This window comes from Schistocerca serialis, chromosome 3 (assembly GCF_023864345.2).
Source record: "Schistocerca serialis cubense isolate TAMUIC-IGC-003099 chromosome 3, iqSchSeri2.2, whole genome shotgun sequence".
In the NCBI taxonomy this organism is placed as follows: domain Eukaryota; kingdom Metazoa; phylum Arthropoda; class Insecta; order Orthoptera; family Acrididae; genus Schistocerca; species Schistocerca serialis.
The window spans coordinates 725,457,408-725,472,923 of NC_064640.1; positions in this window are offsets into that span (position 1 = coordinate 725,457,408).

The window sequence follows — 15,516 nt, forward strand, 5'->3', positions numbered from 1 at the left end:
AAGGGTGTTGCATCACATAGCAAGGGGCTAACAATAGTGAGATTTCATAGTTTGAACACTTGCTAACAAGCTGTGGACCATTGGAATGGAATGCCATTACAAGGAAACTGATTCAAATCATAGGCAATGGAAGCTGCCCAAGGAATAAATTTGACAAACAGGTAATCTTGCCAAGAAACACCTGGAGATCCTTCACACATTGGGGAACAAGCACAATTTTGATTACCTTGACATATTTCTGTGTGGGACTCTTACTAAGAACTAATGGTAACCTGAAATAAATGATCATTTAGCAAAATGTCCCTTAAGATCCTTTTCAGACAGAGTCATGAAAATCTGATGAAAGCTGCATGTATTTTTCTTATTTGCGCAGTCCCTAACCAGGGTTTGTCAAGGTATTTGACACACTCAGAAATATCTACTACCAGTCCCTCTAAATTTTTTGAGGGAATACCATCTGGACTCATGACCACAGATGGTAACCTATTACGCTAGCAAAGACCAAAACGAATATTTAATACAAAGATTTCCTTCAGCTCCTCTGCCAATGGCAACTGAAAACAAACCCATGCCAGGTCAGATTTTGAATATAAGTGGCAACCAGTTAAATTGGAAAATAATTAATCAGGCTGAAGTAAAAGGCGGGAATCTACTTCCTCTTGGGCGCTAACTTGTGAAGTTGTCACACAGACATGAGTAGCCACCAGGGTCATGTACAACTACTAGACAGAGGCACCTGCTATTGTTCCAACTTGTCTAATTCCAGTTTCACTTTATCATAAAGGCCCAATGGAAATGCAGGCTTTTAAAAAATGCAGAACTGTAGAAGAGTTGTAGTCAATCTGGTCCCTGCTGCCCACTGGTGGTTTTAAAATATTATCAATGGGTTTTAATAAAAGTCTGAAATAAAGTGTCTGGTAAGTAACATTATTATGTCCTTAACTTGCTGTAACTCAGCTTTATAATTTCTATAAAGTGAAGTTACTTTGTTACTTGATAAATCACTATTCCTGTGGAGCCAGTAGGCCATTACAAAATTTTTGTGTTAACAGAGATACAATACTGGGCAGTACGTAAAAGGGATTGACCGTACCTTGCTTTGGAATAATGTGTGACTAAAAGTCTAGACTGTCTGTAGACCAGACTGAAACAATAATGCAAATTTAAAACAAAAAATTTCAGTTTCTTCAGATGGCAGTGAAAGCTACATAGTATTTATAGTGTGCTGAATAGGAAACCCAAAACCGAATAGGCAGCAAGACCAAAAACAATTTTTACAGAAAGACTGGTGACCACAAGCAAAGACAACTTCATGATCATGTGTTTATACTTAACAAAAACTTCATTTAGCCTAACAACATAATTTCATTATGCTCATGAACACATACTTGGGACTCCACAGTGTCCAAATGCAAGGGACCAATACTGAAAGCTGTCAGGTGTTTGATCATAGAGGCAGATGCACCTGTATCAAGTAATAATGTAACAGATACATTCTGATTTCTCTGAATAACATAATATTTTTCATAGAACAACTGCAGGATCACATCTCTTGATATTGTTAATCTTGATTGTAGAAACACATGGTAAGACACTTTGACATCTGTCCACTATGTGCCCCTTATGGAAATAGTGTCGACTTTTGGCATTTGTGACTATAATCAGGGCAGTTCTGAAATGGGTGTAAAGTGAAGCAGACAGAAAAATTAGGTAATGATCAAAAACTTTGAGTCTGGAAACTTTGCCTCTGAAATACAAGAGATAAAGTATAGTGTGACTGGCAGAGTGCCACAGGATGAAACCTGTTTACTATAATAAGATTAGAGGGAAACATCTGTGACATTTTGTTGGTCCTCATCGAGGCCATCATAGACATTTAAAAATAATCAGAAAACGTTTTCTAAGCAGATTGTGAAATTTTAAAAGATCTAGCCACTCATAAAACCTCTGCTTACATTGGATCTAACTGAGGCAACCCTTATGAGCACACATCTCTATCATGGGTTGAGATGAGTTACAGTATCTGCAATTAAACTTCGTGCTTGTACTAGGCTACAAATGCATGTACAGTTACACTTCGTACTCAGTCTTTCAAGATCTGTGATCTGAGTTATGGAGGTGCAAAAAAATCTATTTGAGCTGTGACAAAATACATGTTGGTAAAAAAAGTTATTGGACCAAATTTATATCACAAAACTCATTTATCTACACATTATCGAAAGAACTGAAACGCAGGATACATTATGCATAGCTCAGAAGAGCTGCTGATCCTGTGAATTTTCCAGGACCGAGAATGAAAGCAATCAGAATCAACAAAATATGAATTACAATGATCGGAATTACTGACAAAGCTGAAGTCAATCATTTGACCAAAATGATATCACAGTCCTCCAAAGTAGACCTTAATAATGGTAGACATTATACTCAAGTATCAAGACTTCCCACTTGCTATGAACAAATAACATGATAAGTCCAAAGAATATCCTGATATCACTGTTATAGTGCACAATCGTCATCTGTATATCAGCTGGTCGTGGAGAAGAACACATTAGCTATGAAACAGAAGTGACTGCTTGGTCTTAAATCTGCTGGCTGATAGTCCCTCCTGACCAGCTGGCTGGAAATGATGTGCTGCTCACTGCTTCCAGAGACCCTGCTGCCATAAGTGTCATGCGGCATATTGACAGTAAGGTGTCATTAATCAGTAGATCTGGCAGGATTACAAGACTTTAATTATTAATGTCCCTTGTGGATGAAGTCCCGGAATTTTGCGGACAGACCTCCTACATCTAGTATCCCCATCAGTCCTGTTCAGTATGGGTACTATAGAATGGAAAAATATACTAGGATGGGCCACATGAGGGGCCAAAACAAGCTCACATGCTTCTTGAATTGGTATTTTGGTGGATTCGTGTTTATTGTCCACTGTGATAAACACGCCTCCTTCATTCAAGAGGATGACAGTTCAAATCTGCATCCAGCCATCCAGATTTAGATGTCACATTATTTCTGTAAATTGCTCAAGACAGATGTCAGGATGGTTCCTTTTAAAGGACAACACTGATATCCTTAGCCTTCCTTTAACCCCTCTGAACTTGTGCTATATCTTTAATGACCTGATATATCCACACACTGAATTAATAATCACAATGCAAGTTAATTTGTTTCATTATTTATCCATTTCAAGTTAAATTTCACTAAGAGACCAAAACAGAACAAGATAATTTGACCAGAATAATCAGGTATCCAAAGTCTAATCCTCCAGTGTTGTAATCCAGAATGTATCTAAGTTAACAGGCAAAAGCATGTTTCACGATTTATAATATGAGACCTATATTCTTGTCATTCTGCTGTAGTTGGGGCAGCACTTGACATGTTGTGAGCACCTAGTAATGAAGGCCACAGTGACTTGTGTGTGGTTCCTCACTCGGGCTACTGTTTATGTAAACAATTGTATCATGTAAATAATAGTGTGTGAGTTAGAACCCGATACTGTGTTAGGACAGGATATAAGATTCCTCCCCCACGTTTACCCAGTACAACCACAACTGTCCCATCTGGCATTGGCGGTGGCACAGTGTGAAGGGGTAGGTGGTACAGGTAGCTGAGCCAAAGGTGCCAGCTGTAGGGATGAACACAATACCGAATCTGAAGATGATTCTTTTGTCACACTCCCATCAATATTGTCCACTGCGTCCTGCTACCATGCCCTGGGAGCAGCCAGCCATGCTGGGAAGCTTTCTGAAGTACTAGACCAGCAGTGGTGCCAGAGGTGCCATCTCCTTGGTTTCCTTGATGTCCTCTGTAAATGGGTAGAAGTTAAGAAGGCCTGTGGATGTTGGTGCCCCAGGATGAAGTCTAAGATTATACCGTGGAGATGGAGAAGGAGGCTTGGCCCAGTCCAGGGGCTACGGTGAATTGCAGAGGCAAAGTTGAGCAAGGCATTGGAAGTTTGCCCAACTAGCCTTTACCTCAGAGAGCAGTAACTTTACTTGCGATCCAGCCTGGCACCAGCTGTAGGTGTGATCCCACACTAGGGAGTCCACAAAGTAGTATTGGTGAGTTGACTGAGGTGACTGCTGCCCTATGTGACATAAGAGATCTAACAAAGTGGAGTATCTTGGTCAGGAACGTCCAGTGAATTGGAGTGGTTTGATATGAAGAGAGGAATCCCAGCATGGTATTGTCTTTGTTTTTATCTACAAACATTTCTTTCTTAAGTTATTGTTTGAAGCCACGTACAGAACCTTCTGCTTTGCCACCTGAGGCCAGAGGGAATGGGGCTGTGAATATGTGATCACTGTTAGTAGACTGGCGGAATGAAGATAATTCAGCAGACATAGATTGTGGGCTATTGCTTGATACCTAGAACTGACATATACCTTAAAATTATAAATTTGAGATCTGGGTTAGTATAGTGACTGCAATAGAAGACATTCTGGCATAGAAGTAGTTGAAGAATACATTTGTGTCGCATACTGAAAGTTACATAGTGCATGAATGATGATAAGTTGTGGCAACACAGTTCTGGGTGCTTCAGTCCTGTTACGGTCACAGGTTCGAATCCTGCCTCAGGCATGGATGTGTGTTATGTCCTTAGGTTAGTTTGGTTTCATTAGTTCTAAGCTTTAGGGGACTGATGACCTCAGATGTTAAGTCCCATAGCGCTCAGAGCCATTTGAACCTTTTCTTTTCTTTTTTTTTTTTTTTTATTTTTTTATTTTTTTTTATTTTGGAATGATGATAAGTCCACATTTTGCTGAGAAAAGCTCCAGTGAATTCCATATTAAAGTGGTCCCATGGAACTTGTGGCATGGAGCATGTTATACTACAGAGCTGTGGAGTGACCTGGTAGTTGTAGCAATTTGCTTATGTGGTGGCCTTACACTTAACACCTCATTTGATTCTCAGTCAATAGTTATGGTGCCCATTGATGTCATGTGAATGGTGTCATACTAGTCACCATGGAGCATCTACAGGATGAGAAGGCAGAAACACTGAGGCATCGCAACCGTGTGGTCTTCATTTTCCAGGAGGCTTAGAGTGACTCTGGTGATGGCATGTAATTGATGCTAGAGGAAGTGATTTGTGCATAGTTCCAATGCTGGTGTGAGAGTTAGGTTTGCAGCTCAGTCATTGATGATAATGTGCTGTATCAGCAGAAGTAGGCAGTTATTGCCAATTGGAAACTCAGATCTATGTAGTGTGGATTTGGAGTAATAATTTACTTTTCCTAAGAAGCCTTAAAATTTCTTCTTGTTTTTTGCCAGTGGTAAGTAAGTGTCTGCTTCAGCATGTGCTGCATCAGTCCTGTGCCTCTACTGATAAGGATGTGGCATAGGTATTCCACTTGAGTATGGAAGAATTCACATTTATCAAAATTAGGCTTTACACCATTCTGCTGTAGTTTTGTAAAGAACAGGTACAGATTGTGAAGGTGTTCAGCTTCTGTACGATGTATGACAAATCTGACACTCAAGTAATAGCCATATCTACATCTATATATATACTCTGCAGGCCTCTGTGAAGTGTATGGGAGTGGGTACAGAGAACAGTATCATGTTAAGATTTCTTCTGGTTCCAATTGAGTATGGAGCATGGTAAAAATGGCTGCTCATATGCATTTTTGTGTGCTGTAATTAGTATTATTTTGTTTTTACAGCCCCTGTATAAGTGATACATAAGGGAAGGTGAATATCTCTAGATTCTCCACTTATCATATCTTCTTAAACATTTCTTTGTAAACTTTTGTTAATACCTTCTGTATATCTTCAAGTGTCTGTCAGTTAAGGTTATCCAACATTTGGATGATGCTCTCCCATGAGTCAAACAAACCTGTGGCAAGTCACACTGTCTTCTCAGTATACACTGCAAATCAACTGTTCATTCTATTTGGTGTGGGTCGCTTATACTTCAGTAATATTCTAAGATTTGATTCACAAGTGACATATAAGCATTCTCCTTTGTAGATTGATTGCATTTTCCCAGTATTCTGCCACCTGTGTCAGACACAGCTGCGCATATGTAAGCATTTACTTATTTAGCATACATATTATCACATTCATTATATTGGACTTTTCAAAGTACAAAACAGTATAAAATACTATATATTTTCATCATGTACAAAATCTTAACATTCTCATCAACACATCTTTATAACAGAAACATCATTCTGCTTAATCAGATTATAAAATTATATACATACATACAGATAAAATAATAGCTAGTGAATCACTGTGATTGATTCTACTAAAACTATTAAATATGACAACTTTACTGAAATAGGCATAGTAGCTTATGGCACTATAGTTATGTGCATAATGAGATAGAAACATTGATGAAAGAAGTTCAGTTTTATCTACGAATACTCTGATAATTATGAATTTTTGTTTAGATAGATTATGAGCAGACCTGCTGATTTGAGCAAAATTATAGGTATTCATTAATCGTATAGAAGCTGTTGTTTATTAGTACATTTTTTATATCTTTTTCAAATGTATTAATGTCGGGTATTGTTTGATGTTATGAGGCAAAACACTGTAAAGAATGTTTGGTTTGTAAACAACACTGTCTTGATATATTGATTTTCTGTGTACATCCCTGTGATAATCACCCCTGTTCTTTGTTGGATAATTGTGAGTCTCGCTGTTCAAAGCAGAAAGTTGATGGTTTTTAATGAAGTAGATTATTTCAAATATAAATATAGATTCCTTAAAGGTACTTCTACACGATTGTCTGTAAGCAACATCACTAATTAATCTTACAGCTTTCTTTTGAAGTTTAAAAGACTGCTTTGTGACAGAGGTACTTCCCCAGAATACTATACCATACCACAGTAGACTATGCATGTATGCGTAATAAGCACTGTTTCAGTGTTGCACCAAATTTTAAGTATGCTTAATATGTAACAATGCTTATTAATTTTTTTTGTTAATCATTCTACATGTTTCCCCATCTTAGATGCTCACCCACCTGTAATACTAAAAATTTTATGTAATTCTTTTCCTGAACTTGGCTATTCGACAATGTGAATTTTACATTGGTGCTATTTTTGTGTCTTACATGGTTGAAGATCATCCATACAGTTTTCTTGTTACTGACAATCAGACAATTATCTTTAAACTATTTTCAGACGTTTCTGCTATTTTTTCGATCTTTTGCTGCATCTCATAATCATTCTTCCCTTTTATAAAGAAGCTGTTATCACCAGCAAATAATATAGTTTCAGCTGTTGAAAATTGTTACAAGAGTAACAATGGTCCCATTAACAAGCTCTGAGGCACACCATAATTAACTCTTTCATATTCAGAATGACATACATTATGATCCTGAGAAATTTTCACTCTTTGCTTTCTATCTGTTAAATCCTTGAACCACTAATAGGAAATATCATGGACACCATAATTATATAGTTCTGACAGTAGTAGATTATGATTTATAAGATCAAACGCTTTGGAAACGTTCGAAATCAACCCACAGACCAGTTCCTTGTCCTCTATAGCTTTCTAAACAAGTTTTAGGAAATTGAAGAGAGTTGTTTCTGTAGATTTCCCTTTCTGAACCATTCTGTTCCTATACCAGAATTTGGTTTTGTTTAGGAAGTCTAGCAATCTGTCATATATTATTCTTTCAATTATTTTCGAAAATGAGGATTATAGTGATAGTGGTCTGAAATTTTTAATGTCGAACTTGTCACCACTTTTATAAACTGTTATTACTGGGGACTACTGAAGTTTACTTGGAAACACACCAATTTCAAAGGAGTCATTGATTACGTACACAAGTTGAGAGACAGCATTATCGGCACTATGTTAAATAATTTTGTCAATGATACCAACAAATCTGCAGGTCATTTCACTCTTTACTTCACTAATAGCCCTTTGTACTATTTCAGGTGTTATGGGATATAGGAACATTGTCTTTTTATTTATTGGAATTGTTACCTTTGTCTTTGGATTATATGTACTTGTGGTGATGTTTTTGCTATCTTATTATAATGATCATTACCTGTTAGAAGTGGTTGATCAAGAACTTCATTTATTTACTTTATGTTGATTTTATTACTTGTATTTTCATACGTCCCTGTATTATTATTCATAACTTTCCACACAGATTTCATTTTGTTGTTTCCTTTTCTGATATATGAATCATTGTATTTCTTTTTTGCAGCAACTATAACTTTCCTGTGCTTTCGTTCTATAACACTTTACGTATGGTTTTAAGATATTATTTTGCTTTGCTATATATAGCATTCTATGACTTTCTGATGACTCTTTAATGTCACTTGTTAACCATGAATTTGAATTTTTTGTTTATTTTTGTTCCTTTCAGGAAAATTGAAATATCATAACAGTATTTGTAATTTGATAGGAACTTGATGAATTTTATGTCTACAGAAAGGGTGTATTGGTTTCAATGTTCCATTTTACATTTTTTTACATGAGTTTAAAGACCCTAATGCTGTTCTCATTAATTACTCTTCTCTCAATATATCTCTTTCCTCATAAGATTCCTTTACAGTCAATTTAATTACTTGATGGTTAGAGAAGCCTATATCCAATACCTGAGATTTAAAACTACATTTTGATTTATCAATGACTATTTGATCAGTAGTACTTCCACTTCTGCTGACATATCTGGTGATATCTTCTACACATATGTCCATATTGCATGTTTTTAGTAGATTGACCAGTTTCTGCCCTTGTTTAGAGTTCTGCTTAAAATTAACATTGAAGTTCCCAAGTATAAGTAAGTATTTTGACTGACTACTGAGACAGTTCAGAAGATTTTCCACACTTTCAGAGAACAATTCAGAATTACCTATATTCATATGCAATTATAATTTTTATTTCTGTTAATCACATAAAAAATAAAATACTTTACAATACAGCATGCATTTTTAAACCTGATTTCCTTTGATACTCATATACATGTTCCACTCCGTCTGTCTGTTTGCCTGCAAAAGGTGCTGATCAACTGGACGTCTATAATCCCTGGTACTAAAATCTCCATCAATGTGTCACTCAAAAGGACCTCTATCTCATATAACTTACTGGTTACACCCTGTACATTTTGAAATAGGAGAGTTAATGATTTATTCAGTTCTATGAGAGGCACATTTCTTGCCTGGTTAATTCTTTGAAGAGCAGACACTAGTCTTCTCTTCAATTCTGTCTTCATTTTACCTCCTGGGGGGCCCTGAAATTCTTCTTGGTTGTATTCTTCAGCAGTGAATTCGGCCATAAGAAAATCATTCACATATTGTTCGATGCTGTCCTCTGCCTGGGGTCTTGCGATCTGCTGTTTTTATCTTCTGTCCACTCTGGTACAGGTTCCTCCGCACTCTTTTTACATGGTGATATTGTCTTCTGTGCTGCTTTCTTGTCATTTGTTTGTTCCATAGGATCCATATTTACTGTTAACTTATTTCATAATCCTACAAATTGTTACACCCAGGTATTTGTACAAGATGAAAAATACTAACTGTGTTTCACTAATATTGTAACCATTGTACACTATGTTTTTTTTCATTTTCTGAGGAGCATTATTTTACTTTTCTGTGCATTCAAAGCAGATTGCTGATCTTTGCATCACCTTAAAATTTTATTAATATTTGACTGAATGTTCTTGTAGCTTTTTTTCAGAGAACACTTGACACAGAAAATTGCATCACTTGGGGTAAGTCTGAGGTTCTGGTTTGATATTGTCTGCCACATCATTAACATACAACATTAACAACAAATGTTCCAGCACACATTTATGGTCACCTCCGAAGTGCTTTGATCTCTGCTGATTACTATTCATCCAAGATAACATACTATTTCCTGTCTACCAAGTTATCTTCAACTGTGTCAAAAACTTTGTTTGATACTCAATATATTCATAGTTAGTAAACCTTGTTATGGTACTGGGTCAAATGCTTTTCAGAAGTCTATAAATTCCGCAGTCATCTGATTTCCTTGATTCATGGCTATCAGGACGTCACATGAGAAAAGCACAAGTAGGTTTGGCATGAACAATGTTCTTGGAATTCATGCTGGTTGACACGGAGGAGGTCATTTTGTTTCAGGTAACTTGTAACGATTGAGCTCAGGACATGTTCAAGGATTCTACAATAGATGGGCTGTCAGTGAGACCGAATGGTAATTTTCTGGATCATTTCTGTTATCCTTTAGGTACACAGGTGTGACCTGTGCTCTTTTGTAATCATAGGGATAGTTTGCTGTTAAGAGATGTATGATATATTATAGTGAAAATGGGAGAAAATTCAGCTGTACATTCTGTATGCAATCTGACAGAGATCCGACTGCGTCCGGCAACTTTGTTTGATAGCTCTCATCTTTCCACTGGTGTGGAAGAAGAACTATATCTTCGTTAGTCATTTGAAAATGCAGTTCAGTATTTCTGATTTCGGTTTGATACCTTCAGTTTCAATTCTTTGGTCATCCATAAGTGTGTGAACACTAACATTTGCCTCATTGACAGTCTTTACATATAACCAGAGTTTCTTTGGGTTTTGGTAGACGTTAATGGCCTAATTCACTGCCGTCTTGACAGCCAAATACACTTCATTCTTCATCCCACTACCTATGGCGTATAGGACTGGCTGTGCCTGGAACATTTTTGATTGTGCATTTGCTTTCAGTGTAATACAAGCTTCAAAATCATTGGCCTTGCCTAATGAGTCTTGAAAGAGACCCCAAAATTCAGTTCAGATAAAATGTTGTTAGGTATTAATGTGTTGACTGACAAAACATTTTCCTGAATTTGCAAGCCAGACAAGTCTAAGGTATCAATGCCAAAAATATTTGGACTGTCTTTTGTGCATAGCACCACAAATGACACAGTTTTAGTTACTTTTTTATAAGTTGCAGGTAGAGCACATCCCAAGATTCGGAATACACCTCTTTTGTAAGTGGACAGTACAGTTTGCGACTCTGACAAGTTTTGACTAACATAATTGTTAATATGTTCAACACAGTGACTAATGCTACTGTGTCTACTTGCATATGCAGATGTTGTTGAGAAATGTTCAAAGACATGAATAACTTAGATTTTCTCTGGATTGAGGACAATTTCGATGGCTTTGTGACTGATTTAACTACTGACTTCGAACTGGAAGACTTAACGATGTTTGCCTCAGGAACTGGTTTTGACACAGTTATATTCACACTATAATCTTGCTTCTCTAATGAACAAACACCTTACTTGTTCTGAAATTGTTTTTCATGCAGACTGACTGAATGTTTCTACGTTTGCTACGTTTAAGGCATTGTGCCTTTCTACAAGGACAAGCTTGCCGCTTAAGTGCGTTGAAGCATTGTGGACATAACTTTACTGTGTTTATTGGTTCCTTAGTGAGAGGCAGGTGTTTACTACTTCGACCTGATTGCACAGGCCATGCCGGCTGGGCCAGCTCTCTCTGGGCCACAGTACATAACTTGCATCCGTAGGCTGTTTACTACTGCCACTAGCCTGAACATCACTATATCAAATATGTCTTGGTGATCCAAAAAATCGACAACCTGCTTGAGAATAGGACCTGGGAGTCTGAGAATTTGAGCTCTAAGACAACTGTCTGAAACATTTTGGATAATCGCATCATGAAACTCTCATCACTATAACATTTGCCACATTTACATTTCAACTTGCACTGTCTGCTTAAGTCTCTCTAATGTGCAGGCTATTGTTTGTTAGTTTGCTTCTTTCTACACAATGTAAAAAAAATTAAACCTTGCAGCTGGTACAGAAATTTGTTCATCAAAATGCTTCTCTAAAACTGCTACTAAATTGTCAAAGGTAACATTCTCAGTACAAGCTGCAGGAAACAGTTTACAAAACCGCTGGTGAGTTTCAACACCAACTGTTGAAAGAAAATGAGCAAATCACTCTGTACATTGTATGTAATGGACTGAGAAATGTGCCTGCAGCTGTGCAAAATACTCAGTGCAGTCTTCCTGCTGTACATCAGATTCTCGGAACTTAGGTACACAGGCAGATTTAGAATGCTTCAGCGTGGTCTGGGTAGCAGGATGCCATGCTGTTATGTTTGATTGGAACTCCAAAACTCTGTTCATACTATCCATATGGTTTTGGATCTATAGTGCCTGAAACTGAGCAACTTGTATAAATGACATTTCTGGCATAACAATGACAAGTAAAAGTTGAAGTAATGACTAATTCTAAGAAAAGTGAAAGCAGAGTACTGCACAAAAAGAAATACAGTATATACTCAGGAAGTTGTCTTCTGCATGAATTCTGTGATAAGAACATCTTAGTACACGTAAATACTTGTGGGTAACAGCCAGATCTGAAACAGGCACAAATTTTCTCAAATTCCAACACCTGTTTCAAAATTTTATTTTTCCTTGTCGCCAGATGTTGTAGCTCTTAGCGTCAGCACCGAACAATGTGTGTCTTTGAGGTAGACATGCATACAAATTCTATTCAGGAAAGTGCACGGGAATCAGAGCATACCAAACATCATCTTAAAAAAGTTATACGGAGAATAGTCAACTTACAAATTGAAGATAGGCGTGTGGTGCAGTAAAAAGTCTTTTGCCCAATGATAGTATTGGCATGTACAATAGTAAGTCTCTGAACAATAGTTCAATTGCATCTGACTGAGGTCAAGGCTTCAGAAAGATAATTCTACTAGCCATGGATGAGTTGATGTCTCTGAGATGAAGTAAACACTGATTAGCAATGTGCATCACTGTACTGCTAAGTGGCTCCCTGGTGTCATTGAGAACTATAATGGGTGGATCCCAAACATAACTGAGGAGTAACTGGAAAGTAGCTGGAACTGCCACTGCAGATGGTGCTTCTGCATGTGGTCAAGTCTCATGCACTGGTGGAACTGCTGCACTGGTGATGGGAGCCTGCTGCTGTTTGGGGTTGGACAGCACTCATTGCAGTAGCGACTGCTGGTGAATGACCACTGCACTTGGTCTGCCAACTTTGGAGACTTCAATGATGATGGCCCCCTGTGTCCAAGCACTCTAGCTTTTTGTAGGCTTACGCTGACAGCCTTGTATTGAGATCATCCACAGCCATGGAATTGACCCTTGCCACTTGGAAAATACACCAAATGTACTCTGATATGACCTTCAGTTTTTCACGTTTTGTTTCTTGTTGTTCATAATATCTTTGGTAATGAGACAGATGCCTCTGCCCTTGACCTTTCTGAAGTGATGCATAATTGTTTTCAATGACCTCCCATTATTTTTTGTTTCGATCATCACTAAAAGTCCCATAAATTTTTTCAACGTCAGTAATGTACTTGGAAGGCTTTTGCACCAGTTCTTCATTACCAGGATTTCAGTGATAGTGACAACTTCAAGTTTCTTATTAAACCAAAGGTAAAGATCGCACGTGTCTCTTCTCTTTTCTCTTCAAATACGTTGTGTGACAATGATGGTAATTAAATTGGTATAAAACCTCTAACACCTAGTTTGCATCAGTCCTCACTGTCCACAACACAAATACAAACACGAAATGTCAACTTACAGTTCACTACATCACTCACACACAAATACTATAGACTCAGAATAAGCTTCTCTTGCACTGCCAAGGCACTATGTGCTGCATAAATCGATTACCTGCAGCTGATATTGTTAAATGGGTATCTAAAACGTGTGGTACTAATATCTATAGGATTGGCTATGCCTGTGTAGAAAACACGAGTTCGTGGCCAATAAGACATTTTTCAAATGTAACTTGTCAGGCAGAAAAGTAAGAAGCATATGTCATGATAAGCGTATATCTTCATAAGAAGGATATGAAAGCTTACAAAATTGATAAAGTTTAATAATGCTTTTCAAGAAACATCACCACATTCTTCCAATACTGCTACAGTCAGCAGAAATTTAAAGGTTGTGAGCATGCTGCCAGTGCTGTGCTGACTTCAGTGTCAAGTAGTAAATACTAATCTCCCACATCTCCACTTGTCTGGTTACTAGATACCGTTTCCCACATATTTCCATTTGTCTGTTTTAGAGCATCATATTGACAAGATGTTTTATGCCCTAAGAGACTTGAATTATTACATACTTAACTAAAAGAAGAGCATTAAATAATAATAACAATTGGGGCTTCACTTGGCGCTATGCAATCTTGGCTGTCAATGTTCATCCCCTATACGAGTGCTGTTGACATGTTACAATTTTAAGCGCTACAGTACTGCAAATGTACTTCGCATTCAGATTACAGAAATAACACACCAAACCGTTTCAGTGTATTGGATCTACCACAAGCTACTAACAGAAAGGTGAAGATGCAGCATGATGAGTGATTTGGAGCTTAAATTTTAGTAAAGAGAAGAAACTGTATCATAACAGCATCACACAGAAACAGAATGTGTCACTGGATTTAAACTCCGTTCATATGTCATGATAAGTGTATATCTTCATAAGAAGGATATGAAAGCTTACAAAATTGATAAAGTTTAATAATGCTTTTCAAGAAACAAAATAGAACAGAGCTCAGCCATAATTAGCAAGGGTTAAATGATATGTTCAGGTGTTCTCAGTACGTTTTTGATTGTTTTCAAGGATGATTTGATCTTATTGAGGACTGTAGATCAACACAAAACACAAACTACCTTAACATTTGCGTACAGTTTTAGGCAATTTTTGATCAACACAACAGCGCAAAATTCATAGATATACGAGGGTGCGTCAAATGAATACCTTAAATGTTTTATTAAATATTATTTATTGTGCAGAAGTGGCAGAAAGCTGTATCACTTTTCAACATAATGTCCCCCATGCTCAATGCAAGTCCTCCAGAGTTTACGAAGTGCATAAATTCCTTTAGACAAAAGTTCTTTTGGTAGTCCGTGCAACCACTCATGCACCGCATGGCGTACCTCTTCATCAGAACGGAACTTCTTTCTTTCCATTGCGTCTTTGAGTGGTTCAAATGTATGGAAATCACTTGGGGCAGTTCTGGTGAGTATGGTGGATGAGGAAGAAACTCAAAATGCAGGTCTGCGATTGTTGCAACTGTTGTATGGGCAGTGTGGGGCCTTGCATTGTCGTGTTGCAAAAGGACACCAGCTGACAGCAATCCACGTCACTTTGATTTGATTGCAGGCCTCAGATGATTTTTTAGGAGATCTGTGTACGATGCACTGTGACAGTGGCATATAACGTTCCAAAATGACGCCTTTTTTGTCCCAAAAGGGTGTCAGCATAACCTTCCCTGCTGGTGGTTCTGTTCGAAACTTCTGTGGTTTTGGTGATGAGGAATGGTGCCATTCGATGCTCGCTCTCTTCTTTACTGGTTGGTGGAAGTGAACCCAGGTGTCGTCCACAGTAACGATTCTTGCAAGGAAACCACGACCTTCTCGTTTAAAGCGCCGAAGAAGTTCTTCACAAGCATCAACAAGTCGTTCTCTCATTTCAGGAGTCAGTTGCCGTGGCACCCATCTTGCAGACACTTTGTGAAACTCCACAATGTGGTGTACCGACCCATGGCTAATCTGTAAACATACTGCAATGTCATTCAGTGTCA